The sequence below is a fragment of the Nannospalax galili genome, unplaced genomic scaffold (genome assembly GCF_000622305.1).
Source record: "Nannospalax galili isolate Female #2095 unplaced genomic scaffold, S.galili_v1.0 scaffold46, whole genome shotgun sequence".
NCBI lineage: Eukaryota > Metazoa > Chordata > Mammalia > Rodentia > Spalacidae > Nannospalax > Nannospalax galili.
The window spans coordinates 834778-847735 of record NW_008355790.1 but is presented as its reverse complement, the minus strand read 5'-3'; the positions used below and the strand labels follow the sequence as shown (position 1 = coordinate 847735).

The 12958-nt window shown below is 43.4% G+C and overlaps 1 protein-coding gene and 1 pseudogene across 1 annotated transcript in view; one reads left to right on the top strand and one right to left on the bottom strand.

Annotated features, from left to right (window-relative positions):
- Nucleotides 1–12958, top strand: part of LOC103750502 — a gene marked incomplete at its 5' end in the record, with an annotated part of 45597 nt that overhangs the window by 2168 nt on the left and 30471 nt on the right.
- On the bottom strand, nucleotides 10725–12310 carry LOC115067752 (annotated as a pseudogene).

Here is a 12958-nt window from a genome sequence, read left to right as displayed (position 1 = left end):
AGCCTTCGTCTCCCAGGTAAGTCAGGGAATGGCCAAAGCACTGGGGATTAATTGGAAATTACATTGTGCTTACAGACCCCAGAGTTCAGGACAGGTAGAGAGAATGAATAGAACTATTAAAGAGACCTTAACCAAATTAGCTTTAGAGACTGGCACTAAAGACTGGGTACAGCTCCTACCTCTAGCTCTATTTCGAGCTAGGAATACTCCTGCTATACACGGTCTAACCCCCTACGAAATCCTTTTTGGAGGGCCACCTCCTGTTCTCAATGTAACTTTGTCTCCCTTGCCCTCTTCCTTTGATAACCCCAGCTTGAAAACAAGACTCCAAGCCCTTCAGATCATCCAGAACCTGGTTTGGAAGCCTTTGGCTGCTGTCTACTGGCCTGGGAGTCCACAAACACCTTACTGCTACCAAATTGGAGATCAGGTGTATGTGAGAAGACACAACGTAAAGACTCTTGAACCACGGTGGAAAGGACCCTACACGGTTCTCCTGACTACACCCACAGCCCTCAAAGTAGATGGGATTTCAGCATGGATCCACACTTCCCACGCCCTCAAAGTAGACAGGATTTCAGCATGGATCCATGCTTCCCACGTCAAGAGTGCCCCGGCCCAGGACGAAGAGAGCCCCGGCCCAGGACGACATTGGAAAATGGCATCTACACAAAACATCCAACCCCCTAAAAATAAGACTTTCCAGAGATACTTAATAATTCTTCTTATTTGTAGGTTTGTCCCCAGTCAAGGGAGTCCCCATCTCCCTGTGCTGACTACCTGGCGGGTAATTAAAGGGGTATTGAAGTGTTCGAAACCCACAAGATAGCACCCAAGGGTACTTGGTGGCCTATATTGTATCCAGACTTGTGTAAATTAGCCTTAGGAGCACCAGAGCCCTGGGACATATCAGACTTCATGGATCCTGATAAAGTACCTGGCCCAGAAAATTACCCCCTGTTGGCAGGACCCCACTTAACAGGGGGAGGGTGTCATGAACAATCAAGGACCATGTTGCGTCGGCATACCTTCTATGTCTGCCCAGGTAACCATCGTGCTAAGTGGCTTAATTCCGAATGTGGAGAAAGAGATTATTTTTACTGTAAAAATTGGGGATGCGAAACAACCGGGGATTCCTGGTGGTCTCCATCCTCATCTTGGGATTATATTACTGTAAAAGCAAATTATTCCCACAAGAGCCCAAATGCTCCTAATGGGGCTTGTCAAGGTAAATGGTGCCACCCTCTCCAGATAGAATTCACAACAGCAGGGAGGAAGGTCACAGATTGGGCTAAGGGACATTCTTGGGGAATTAGGACATATAAGGAGGGGACAGATCCTGGCCTTTTATTTACTATTAAGAGAGATACCTCCCCCTATTCAATAGTTATAGGCCCCAACCCCATCTTACCTATTCAGAATCCCATCCCCAGTCATCCGAATCCCCCGCCAGTTTTAATCTCCAACTCCCTTTCTGAAACTTCCCCTGTAAATGTCCTGTTAAAACAGAACTCTAGCTCCCAGATCACAAGGTTTCACCCATGGGGGACCGACTGTTTAATCCAAGGAGCATATAAGGCCATTAGACAGACCCCAACCTAACTGAATCCTGTTGGCTATGTTTAGCAGCAGCACCCCCTTATTACTAGGGCATAGCAATCCAAGGGGCTTTCAATAATACCACTTCAGCCAACCTATGTCATAGAGAGACCCCTCACCCCCTAACCCTTATGGAAGTCTCGGGATCTGGGCTCTGCCTAGGAAATCCACCTCCAACTCATGCCCGCCTCTGCAACTCCACTATTTCTGTACCTTCAGGAGAAAGAAATTACTATGTTCTGCCTCCACAAGGGGCTTGGTGGGCATGTAACTCTGGTTTGACTCCCTGTGCAGCTAGTATGGTCCTTAGAACCTCTCAAGATTACTGTGTCATGATTAAGCTCCTGCCCCGAGTATTCTATCACCCCACAGAGTCTGTAGAACAGTTCTTTGAACAACAACCAAGAAGGTACAAAAGAGAGCCTGTGTCCCTAACTTTAGCAATACTTCTGGGAGTAGGGATGGCTGCGGGAGTAGGAACTGGAACAGCAGCCCTGATACAAGGACCACAATATTATGCAGATTTACAGATGGCAGTAGATGAAGACATCAAGGCAATAGAACAATCAATTACACACTTAGAAAAATCTCTAACCTCCCTCTCAGAAGTGGTGTTACAAAATAGAAGGGGACTAGATCTGCTTTTCCTCAAGGAAGGAGGGCTTTGTGCGGCTCTAGGTGAAGAATGTTGTTTCTATGCTGACAACACAGGGGTTGTTAGAGACTCAATGACTAAGCTCTGTCAAAGATTAGAAAAAAGACAAAGGGACCGTGAATCCAAGCAGGGATGGTTCGAAGGATGGTTTAATAAAACCCCCTGGTTGACCACTCTAGTGTCCACTCTAGTGGGCCCCGTAGTTATTCTTCTCCTTCTCTTAACCTTCGGACCGTGCATCATCAATAGACCGTTACAGTTGATTAGGGACCAAATATCAGTGACTCGGGCCTTGGTCCTTACCCAACAATACCACTCTCTAAAAAGAACAGAAAACCTATAGATTTTATGATTAAAATCTTGCCATAAGAAAAAGGGGAGAATGATGGAATCAAACCAAGTCCCCCCAGATCAAAAGAAGAATATTCTGGGAAGCTGTACAAGGAAGTAAGATGTAAAATCTAACAAACCGTTGAGAAAAAGCTGACCTTTTCATGCTCCGTGTACAAGCTGAAAATCACCCGAAACTTCCCCCTCCCACTTCTGCCGGTCCCCCTCCCACTCCTGCTGGTTGTGGTTTGTGATTTTTGCCTTAAGCTGAGCTCTGGGCTGTTGCTCTCCCTCGAGTGAGGTAGGAGCCCGTCTGCGCAAACGATTAAATCCTCTTGCTTGTTGCATCTCCTGGTCTGAGGACTGAGTTATTGGGGTGCGGCCTCCTGTGGACATTGGGTACCCAAGTCCGGGGGCCCAACAATAAGAATCAGAAATAAACATTGATAAAGTGTCATTTCCAAATCTACAGCCCTTTTCTGATTTTGCTACTCTTTCCAAATGCCCTTTATCAACGCCAGGCATGGTGGCTTTTAATCCCAGCCCTCGGGAGGCAGAGGCAGTCAGATCTCTGCTAGATCAAGGCCAGCAAGGTTCACATAGCGACTTCCAGGCAGGCTGGGACTAAGGAGACCTGTCAAAAAAAAAAAAGAAAAAAAAAACACCCTTTATGATAAGAAAAATGCTGCTCAAGGGTCTTTCCTAGGACCAGACATGCATTTCACTATATCTTGTGTATCCTAATGTCTCTCTGATCTTTAATCTGGAATACTGCCTAGTCTTTCTCTGTCTTGTGAGACCATGTCATTTTTGAATAGTATAAACCAGATATTTCTAAAATGTGCCCCAATTTTGGTTCATCCAAACATTTCCTCACAATTAAATGTAACTTCTGTATCATGGACATGAAGGAATGTCTCAGTGTTTCTCATAGTGGAATGACTTCTCTGGACAAATGGAATCTTACCTAACCTTGAAACCCAAGTTAATCCTATGTTTTAACATCCTTTAGCACTATCTCAGCTTGTTTATAATGTAAGCAAGCTTACTAGGCCTTGGGCTTCTCTTGTAATGGAAACACATAGCTTTTCAGGGGTGGGGAGTGAGATAGGGTTTCCCTGTAACTCCAGCTAATCTGGAATTTTTTAAGTAGACCAGGCTGGCCTCAATCTCATAAACATTCCCCTGCCTCTGCCTCCCAAGTGCTGGGGTTAAAGGTGTTCTCCACCACACCCAACCTAAGCGTATAGCTTCAATGAAAGAAAGTTCCTAGAAAAAAAAAAAAACAAACTTCAAACTGGACTTTCTCCTGCAAGGCTGATTAACTGATTAGAATTTCAGTGACTGTGGAGAGTTTGGAATGTTGCAGGTCCAGAGTCTAATTACCATTTATCTGGGCCATCTTTAGCCCCCTAAATAGCCATACCTTGCCCACCTCTGTTTCTGACCTAACATCCTGTGACTAACAGATAAAAACCTTTTAGAATGTATTACCCTAGCAGACCAACCAGCCCCACTGATCAAAAAGCTAAGAATGTCATCAGATAGCATCTGAGATCTGTAGTAAAAAAACCTTCACTTTGCCATGACCTGCCTACCGCTAAATGTATTTAAAAAGTGTCTTGATTTGGCCGGGCATGGTGGCGCACGCTTTTAATCCCAGCACTTGGGAGGAAGAGGCAGGTTGATCTTTGGTGAGTTCGAGGTGAGCCTGGTCTACATAGTGAGTTCCGGGACAGCTGGGGTTACAGGGAGACCCTGTCTCAAAAAGACAAAAAAAAAAAAAAGTGTCTTGATTTATGACTTTTCTTTGTTTTGTGACTATAAAAATATAAGGCAACTGTTAACCATGCTGGAACATGGAATTTGGGGTAACCTGAATCTGTGTTCCCACACCATTGTCACTCATATTTGGCTCCAGAATAAACTATCTTTTATTCCCTTTGAGGTGAGAGTTATGCTTTTGAATTGACACTTCAATGTCTCATGACCTTTCCTTGCCCCAACCCAGAATAATGTGTAGGTGTGTATGTGTGTGTGTATGTGTATTGAAGTATGAAGCCCTGAAAGCAGAGAATACTGTTGAAATCAACAAATTATCCCCTTTGTGTTGCAAACAACACGTAAAATTAGATTGACAGTATCTGTTTGTGGTTGTACATGCTTGTTGCGTAGGATTGTCTTCTGACAGACAAACCATAGAAGGGCATCATCTTCCTAAGCTTGATTGTGCCCACTTGCCTAGGATCATCACAGCTAAGCTTGTTGACTATCACACTTTGCAAAGAAGGAGGGGCAGGGGACTCTCCCAACCAACCAGTTGGTGCTAGTTGCGCAAGGGGAAGGGTCTAAAGGTATATAAGCTAGGGAAGCCTAAGAAAGGCTCTCTTGCCATTTTGTGTGGTTGTGGGGAAATCACCAATCCATGCTTGGATGAAAGCTTTCCAGTGTGGCCTTAGGAGGGGAGCAGTTACACTCCTGTAAGTAAACCCTCACCCATTGCTCTGTAGCTAAGCCTAATAAACTCATTGGCTTCTCAGACTATGAGTGTGGTGAAATCATACCTCGTTTGTCACCAGAACCAAGGGAGGAGGGGGGTTGGCATTGTTTTCCTTATCCCAGAAGGAATTTTAGCTACAATGCTGTTCTGGGTCAGTTGGGGTCAGAAAGGGGAAAACAATTCTCTGATAAAAACAAGTTCTTCTTTTCCTGTGTCATGCAGGATGTACTATTTCAATAAAAAGAGAGTGAGTCCTTTGTTCAGGAGAACAGTTCTAAGAAAAATCTTAAATCTTCTCAGAACAGATCAGGGCCACTCTTGGTTTTAACGTATACTAAGTATCAAGCTGTCTTCATTCAGGCATCACCTTAATGTGGCTTGCTCCACTGCATCCCATCAGGGGACACATAATATCTACTCTCTCACCACTGGTGATGTTAACATTGAACACTTGGTTAAATGTCTGTGAGGATTCTCTTCTGTAAAGTTACCATGTTTCTACTTTCAAAATTTAAAATATAAGGTCATACTTTTAAAATTATTTTATGTGTATGTGTGTTTTTCCTGCTTGTGTGTAAGTGCACCTGTGTCACGCAATGCCATGGAGGCCAGAAGAGGGAATCTGATCCCTTCGAACTGAATGAATAGTTGTTAACCATGTGGGTGCTGGCCAAACCTGGGTCTTCTGGAGAGTAGCCAGTGCTCTTAACTGCTGAGCCATCTCTCCAGCCCCAAGGAAATACTTTATCATACAAATACCATTTTTGCATTATATTTTCTATTGCTGATTCTTGCTTGAAAAATGGCAGCACATACATAGTGCTGTTCCAGTCTATCGCTCTTCCTGCATTCACTTGTTCTATGGTTAGGAAGAACTTTCCAGTCTGCTCATGTTTATTTTCATTGCGACAGACTCAGTTCCATTCTGGATTAACTCATTATCTGCTACTGCTGCTTGTTTTGCTGCTTGATTTCTCCTAGATGTGGTTTAGGGCAGATTTCTCTGCCCAGTCTTTTGCCAGGTCTCATCATACATGAGTGATTCTTTACTTGCTGGCACAGAAATATTTATGAGGTTATTTCTCAATCATTTTGTAGACAAAATCCTAAAATATGACTCAGTAAAAGCAGTTTCTGCAGAGAGCAGAGACTCTGTAATCCAGAATGCTGATGGTGGTGAGTTTTGCTTTGCCCAGGGGTAAAACTCTAAGGATCATGGGAACAGGCATCCTTCCACTGATCACTGTGAATATTGCTTCTCTTCTTCTGACAAGACTTGGATGTCAGCCAATTCAAGACTTTGTTTCCTGCTCAAGATCAGCAACACTATACAATAGAACCTTCCTCCATGATAAAAGTATGTGTATTAGTCAGGATTCTCCAAAGAAATAGAACCAGTAGAATGAATATATAGAGATTTATCAGCTTAGCTCACAGGATAGAGTCCAAGTAGTCCAACAATGGCTGCACCACACTGAGAATCCATAGTTGCTCAATCCACAAGGCTGGATGTCTCAGTTGTCCCAATCTGTCACTGAAGGTCTGACGAATTCCAAAAGATCAGCTAGTCTTCAGTCTACAGCAGCAAGATGAACTCACCAGCGAGAGAGAAGGCAAGCAGCAAGAAGCCTGGTGTTCTCCTCTGCCTTGGCCTTTTATACCGGCTGCCATCAGAAGGTAATACCCACATTTAGGGTGTGTCTTCCTGCTCTAGATGATCCAATCAAGAAGATCTCTTTCATTTCATTTAATCCCAGATCCAATCAAGTTGACACCCAGGATTAGTCATCACAGTATGCTACAGCTGTTGTTACCAGTTAGGTAGCCACTAGCGAATATGGCAAGTAAGTGCAGAAATATGGTTAGGGTGACTAAGACACTTAATAGCTAATTTATACTACTTAGTTGCAGGGGCTGGGGCATAGTTCAGTGGAACAGTGTTTGTCTAACCACCCCCCTCCCAATAAAACCTAGTCAATTTTAGCCAGGTAGGGTGGCATGTGCCTTTAATTCCAGCACTTAGGAGGCAGAGGCAGGCAGACCTCTGTGAGACTGAAGTCAGTCTTGCTTACATAGTAAGTTCTAGGCCAGCTGGGCCACAGGGAGACCTTGTCTCAAACAAAAAATAAACAAAAAATAAAACAAATATGTAGCTGGAGAGATAGCTCAGTAGTTAAGAGCCCTGGTAAAGGACTTGGGTTTGGTTCCTAGCATCTATATGGCAGCTAGCAACCATCCTTAATTCAAGTTCTGGGGAATCCAGTGCCCTTTTCTGGCCTCAATGGACATTGCACAACACGAGTGTACTTATACACAGGCAGGCAAAGCTCTCATACACACACAAAATAAGTAAATAAATAAAATAAATAATAAATTAGGTGTTTTTAAAGAGGGTAATTTTATTTTTTTATTTTTATTTTACGTATATGAGTGCTTTGCCGTCATGTATGTAGTGCATCCATGCATGCAATGCCCACAGATGCCAGAAGACAGAGTCAGGACCCCTGGAACTGGAATTATGGATGGTTGTTAGCTGCCATGTGAGTGCTGGGAACTGAACCCAAGTCCTCTGCAAGAGCCGTCAGTGCTCTTAACTATGGAGCCATCTCTCCAGCCTCAAAACCTTGTTATAATTGTAATTTTAATGCATATAATCACAAGTGGCTAGTGACTACTTTATCGAACATACAGGGCTAGAGAAAGAGGGTTTTATGAAGAATTGACAGGATAGTATAAAATATACTACATGCGAATAAAGGAATGAAAGCAAATCATTAAACAAGAGTTGTGTGGCTGTGATGGGTAGTCATGATCACCAACATGAAGGGATTTGGAATCACCTAGCATATAAAACTCTGGATAGGTCCATCAGGGCATCTCCAGAGAGGTTTAACTGAGGAGGAAAAAATCCACCCCAAATGTGAGCAGTATCATTCTTTGGGCTAGGGTCCCAGACCGAATGAGAAAAGAAGTGAGGGCCAGCCAAAATGGCTCAGTGGGGAAAGGCACCTGCCATGATGCCTGATGACCCAAGTTCAATCTCTGGACCCCACAAGATAGAAGAGAACTGACTCCTGCAAGTTGTCCTTTGACCTCCACATGTGCACTTTGCATCCCCCCCAACAATAAATGTAACTTTAAAAAATTATTTTTGCCAGGCGTGGACACCTTTAATCCCAGCACTCGGGAGGCAGAGGCAGGCAGATCTCTGTGAGTTCAAGGCCAGCCTGGTCTACATAGTGAGTTCCAGGACAGCTGGGGCTACAGGGAGACCCTGTCTCAAAAAGACCAAGAAAAAAAATTATTTTAAAGAGAAAGTGAGCCGAGCATCAGCTGTCCTTTCTCTCTGCTTCCTGGTTATGTGACCAATGTGACCAACTGCCTTACTTCCCTGCCAGCAAGCCTTCTTGGCCCTGATGAACTGTGTCGCTTCTGAATCAGTGAAACAAACCTTTCCTCATGTAAGTTACTTTTGCCAGGTATTTTGCCAAGGCAGTGAAAAAAGTAGCTAATACAGTAGTGTTATTAGCTTCACGTCACTTAGTTCATATTTATTGCATTCTTTATACAGTAGATTGCTGTATCATCATGTTCCATTGAGCTACTTCTAGTTCCTGACCATATCAGCACAACTTCAGCTTATGGGTATTTACCCCTGTGTTCTCCTTGCTTTTTATTTTCAGTGCTGAGGATCATACCCAGGACCTCAAGCATTCATGCCAGGCAAGTGCTCCACCAATGAACTACGTTGCCAGCCCAATCCCTATGTTCTTTCTTGCAGGAGCTGTGCATGCAAATAACCTAAAAGTTGCTTTAAATCAGGTACACCTGAAGGTGATGACTGGCAATTGAGGTACAATATGTTTTATTTATGAGTTTTCTCTATACTTTCTAGAAACCCAGACATGTCTGATCCCGCAGACTGACAAAAATCTAATGAGCCTGCACCGCCTCCTGGCCCTCAACAGGAGGAGCTACACTCAGATTCAACAGACTACAAGGTCAACAGGTGCTGGCAACAGGTGCTCCAGACAGCCAGCTCTCCAAGCAGCTGCCCTTAGCCTGCTGTATGCCCAAGCTGGCATTCTGTCCCTGTTGGCAAGTCCACCCTCAGGCTTGCTGTATAAAAAGAGGAATCAACTGAGTAGGACAAGGGAATCCAGTCCTCCTGGAGTCCTGAGCCACACTAGTCCAGCTGGCACAAGTCAAATGCTTCTCCAGGGTGCTGAGAGACAGAGGCCACATGTGCAGCCCCTCTGCTCACAAATTCCAGTACATGTTCAGCCTGTATTTTCTTCCAGATATAAGACATCAAGGAAAATCATCAGAGAAGATGAAATATGCAATCACAGAGAAAAGAAAGCAAAAATTATAATTGATCTAAAATCATGCATTCCAATGTTTTCTAACAAACGTAAATCTATTTTCTAATAAGACTTGTATGGATACTTAAAGTCAGAGAAGAGTTGATTCATTTCTAGTTAACTAGTGCAAGGAAAAAAGATTAAGTCAAATGTTTGGAATTGCTTGGCAAAGAAAATCAATGTTTGTTTCAAAGCAGATCATTATTCTGACGGTTTGCTTTATGTGCCAGCGAGGGCTAGGCAATTGTGCTCAGTGTTGATTGAACACTTCTCTAGATGGTTCTATGAAGGCATGTTGTAGATGTAATAATGTTTACAATTAGGTGACTTTAAAGCATATCAGAGTTAACCCTCATGGTGTGGTTAAGCCCCTCCAATCACTGGAGGCCTGAGGAACAGCGGCCTAAAGAAGAAGGAATTGCACTCAACACAGAAACATGGAAAACTGGCCTAAGTGTCTAGGCTGCCTGGCCTAGCCTGTAGTTTTTAGACTCAAGACTACAGTATCCATTCTTACCGGAATTTCAAGGCCGTAGGCGTGTCCTAGAGTTTTCAGACCTGCAGGATCCACAATCACTTGAGCAACATTCAATAAGAAATCAATCTGTTTCCACATTTATATTTAAACATGCATATATATGCACATATACACATCACATACATATGAATATTTATCCTCTATTGGTTCTGTTTTTCTGGAGAACCCTGACAAATACAGTTATATTGTGATGTTAAGGACTTACAGAAAATTACTTAAGAAATTTAAAAGTTCTTTCATTTATATTTACTTATATGTGTGTGCCTGTCTGTCTGTATGTATACCACATGCCTGCAGTGCCTTGGAGGCTGGAAGAGGGTGTCAGACCCCCTGGAACTGGAGTTACAAGCAGTTGTGAATCACCTGATGGGGTACTGGGAATCAAACCCTGATCCTCTACAAGAGTAGAAAGTGCCGTTAACTGCTAAACCATCTCTCCAGACCTAAGAAAATGTTTTGATTTATTTTATGTGCTTGAGTGGTTTGCCTCCATGTATGTGTACCACCTGTATGCAATGCCAGTGAAGGCCAGAAGAGGGCATCAGATCCCTGTCAAACTGGAGTACGAATGGTTGTTAGCTGCCATGTGGGTGCTGGGAACTGAACCCAGGTCTTCTGCTAGAGCAACAGTGCTCTTAACCACACAAATAAGAAATTGTTTTCCTTCTAATTAAATAAGCATGTTTTTATTTCTCCCATAACTTTTAAAAGGTGAATATCCTGTGATTTAGCTACAGTCTACTTCCAAGCAATTTCTTCACTGGGCCTTAATTCCCTTTTAAACTGCATGCTCTTATTCCGGAAGGCAGTAGCTTTTCATTATTCCTCCTGTCTAGATAACAGCCAATGACAAATTCCATAGGGGCAAGTATATGAACCCAATAGTCACGCACAAGCTGAAGTAAGTTTTTAACAGCTCAGTTTTACTACATTTGGTCTTTAATGACTATGAGTCAAGGAATTTTCTTAGCTGTATTTGATCATTTATTTCAATTCAAAATATATTTACAGGGCTGGAGAGATGGCTCAGCAGTTAAGAGCACTGACTATACTTACAAAGGACCCAGGTTCAATTCCCAGCACCTACATGGCAGCCAACAACCTTCTGTAACTCCAGTTCCAGGGGAATCTGATGCCTTCTTTTGACCTTCACAGGCATTACATGACATGGGTGCACTTACATACATGTAGGCAATATACTCATATACATAAATAAAAATTATAAATAAAATATTTAAATAAAAATATATTTACTGTAATTTTTTTCTGAACATCTAATGTGACTTTCATTGGCATCAAAACCAATTCTTTTGCCTGTTTAATGTGCAGGTTAATCACAGTCTCTGTGAACTGTAAAATAGAAAAATAGAAGAATGAAGTCTTTTTTTTTTTGGCTTTTTGAGACAGGCTCTCCCTGTAGCCCCAGCTGTCCTAGAACTCACTATGTAGACCAGGTTGGCCTTGAACTCACAGAGATCTGCCTGCCTCTGCCTCCCGCATGCTGGGATTAAAGGTAGGGAGGAGGGAGGAGGAGTAGCAGCCACCCCACACAAGACATCAGACCCTCCTGAGTTCTGGAGAACACTCACAGGGCTCAGCCTGCTGCTAGAAGCTGGCAGAGGAAGAGAGTATCCACATGGGAGCCATGACTGGGGAGACCAGGAGTACCAGAAGCCAAGTGTGATGATGTGACCGTGTGATCTGGCACAGGTTATTGGAGGCTGTGCTGGATAGCTTTAGTGTCAACTTGACACACCTGGGTTGAGGGAGCCTCAATTGGGGAATTTCCTCTATTGGACTCGTCCGTGGCCATGTCTGATAGGCATCTTCTTGATGAGTGATGTGGGAGGGCCCAGCCCACTGTGGGTGGTGCCACCCCTGGGCAGGTGGGCCTGTGTTGCATAAGAAAGCAGGCTGAGCAGGAGCAATCCAGTAAGCAGTGTTCCTCCATGGCCTGTGCTCCAGCTCCTGCCTCCAGATTCCTGTCCTGAGTTCCTACCTTGGGCTCCTTGATGAACTGTGACCCGGGAGATGTAAGATAAATAAACCCTTTCCTCCCCAAGTTGGTAGTGGTCAGAGTGTTTTCTCACAGCGATGAAGAAACAAACTAGGACAGAGGCCAAGGGGGCAGAAGGGGTCTCTGCATGAGGGGACCTGTGGCAAAGATGGGAAACAGGGACTGGTACACAATAATTCAACATAGTAAAAGACTAGCGAGAGCCAGGTTTTTCATTATTGGAAAAGAGCTAAGAATGTAAAAGATAAGAAAACAAATGTAAATTTTATGGTGTTAGATTGGAATTACAAAATTTGTATGAACTCATGGCTTCACACAAATAGTAGATAAATATGAATGTCTGTAATATATAATATATTACATATGCATATATGGGTTTGAGTATGTGCTGTATCTAAGTGTCTATACTTATGTATCTATCTCTGTGTATAATCCTGAGAGGTTCTAGGAGCAGCAACATCTTAGTAATACTGAGACAGCTAATGCCTATTGATTTTGCTTCTGCTACTGTATGTTTGTTTTCCTGTGGTTCTGAAGATTAAACCCAGGGCTGCATTTGTGCTAAGCAGCACTCTGCCACTGATTTATATCTCCATCCCCTCTTTTTGTTGTTGTTGTTTTCTGGGTTTTTTTTTTTTTTTGGTTTGTTTGGTTTCGGTCTTTTTGAGACAGGATCTCCCTGTAGCCCCAACTGGCATGGAACTTACTATGTAGACCAGGCTGGCCACCAACTCACAGAGGTCCTCCTGCCTCTGCCTCCCAAGTGCCAGGATTAAAGGCATGCGCCACCACACCCAACCTCCACCCCTCTTAACTATTTACTTTGAAGCAAAGTATTGCTAAATTGCCCAGGCTGGCCTTGAATTTGCCATCCTCGCACTTCAACCTTCCAAGTTACTAAGGTTAAAGGGCTGTACTGCCGGCCCTAGGTTGAATGCCAATTCATATATACATA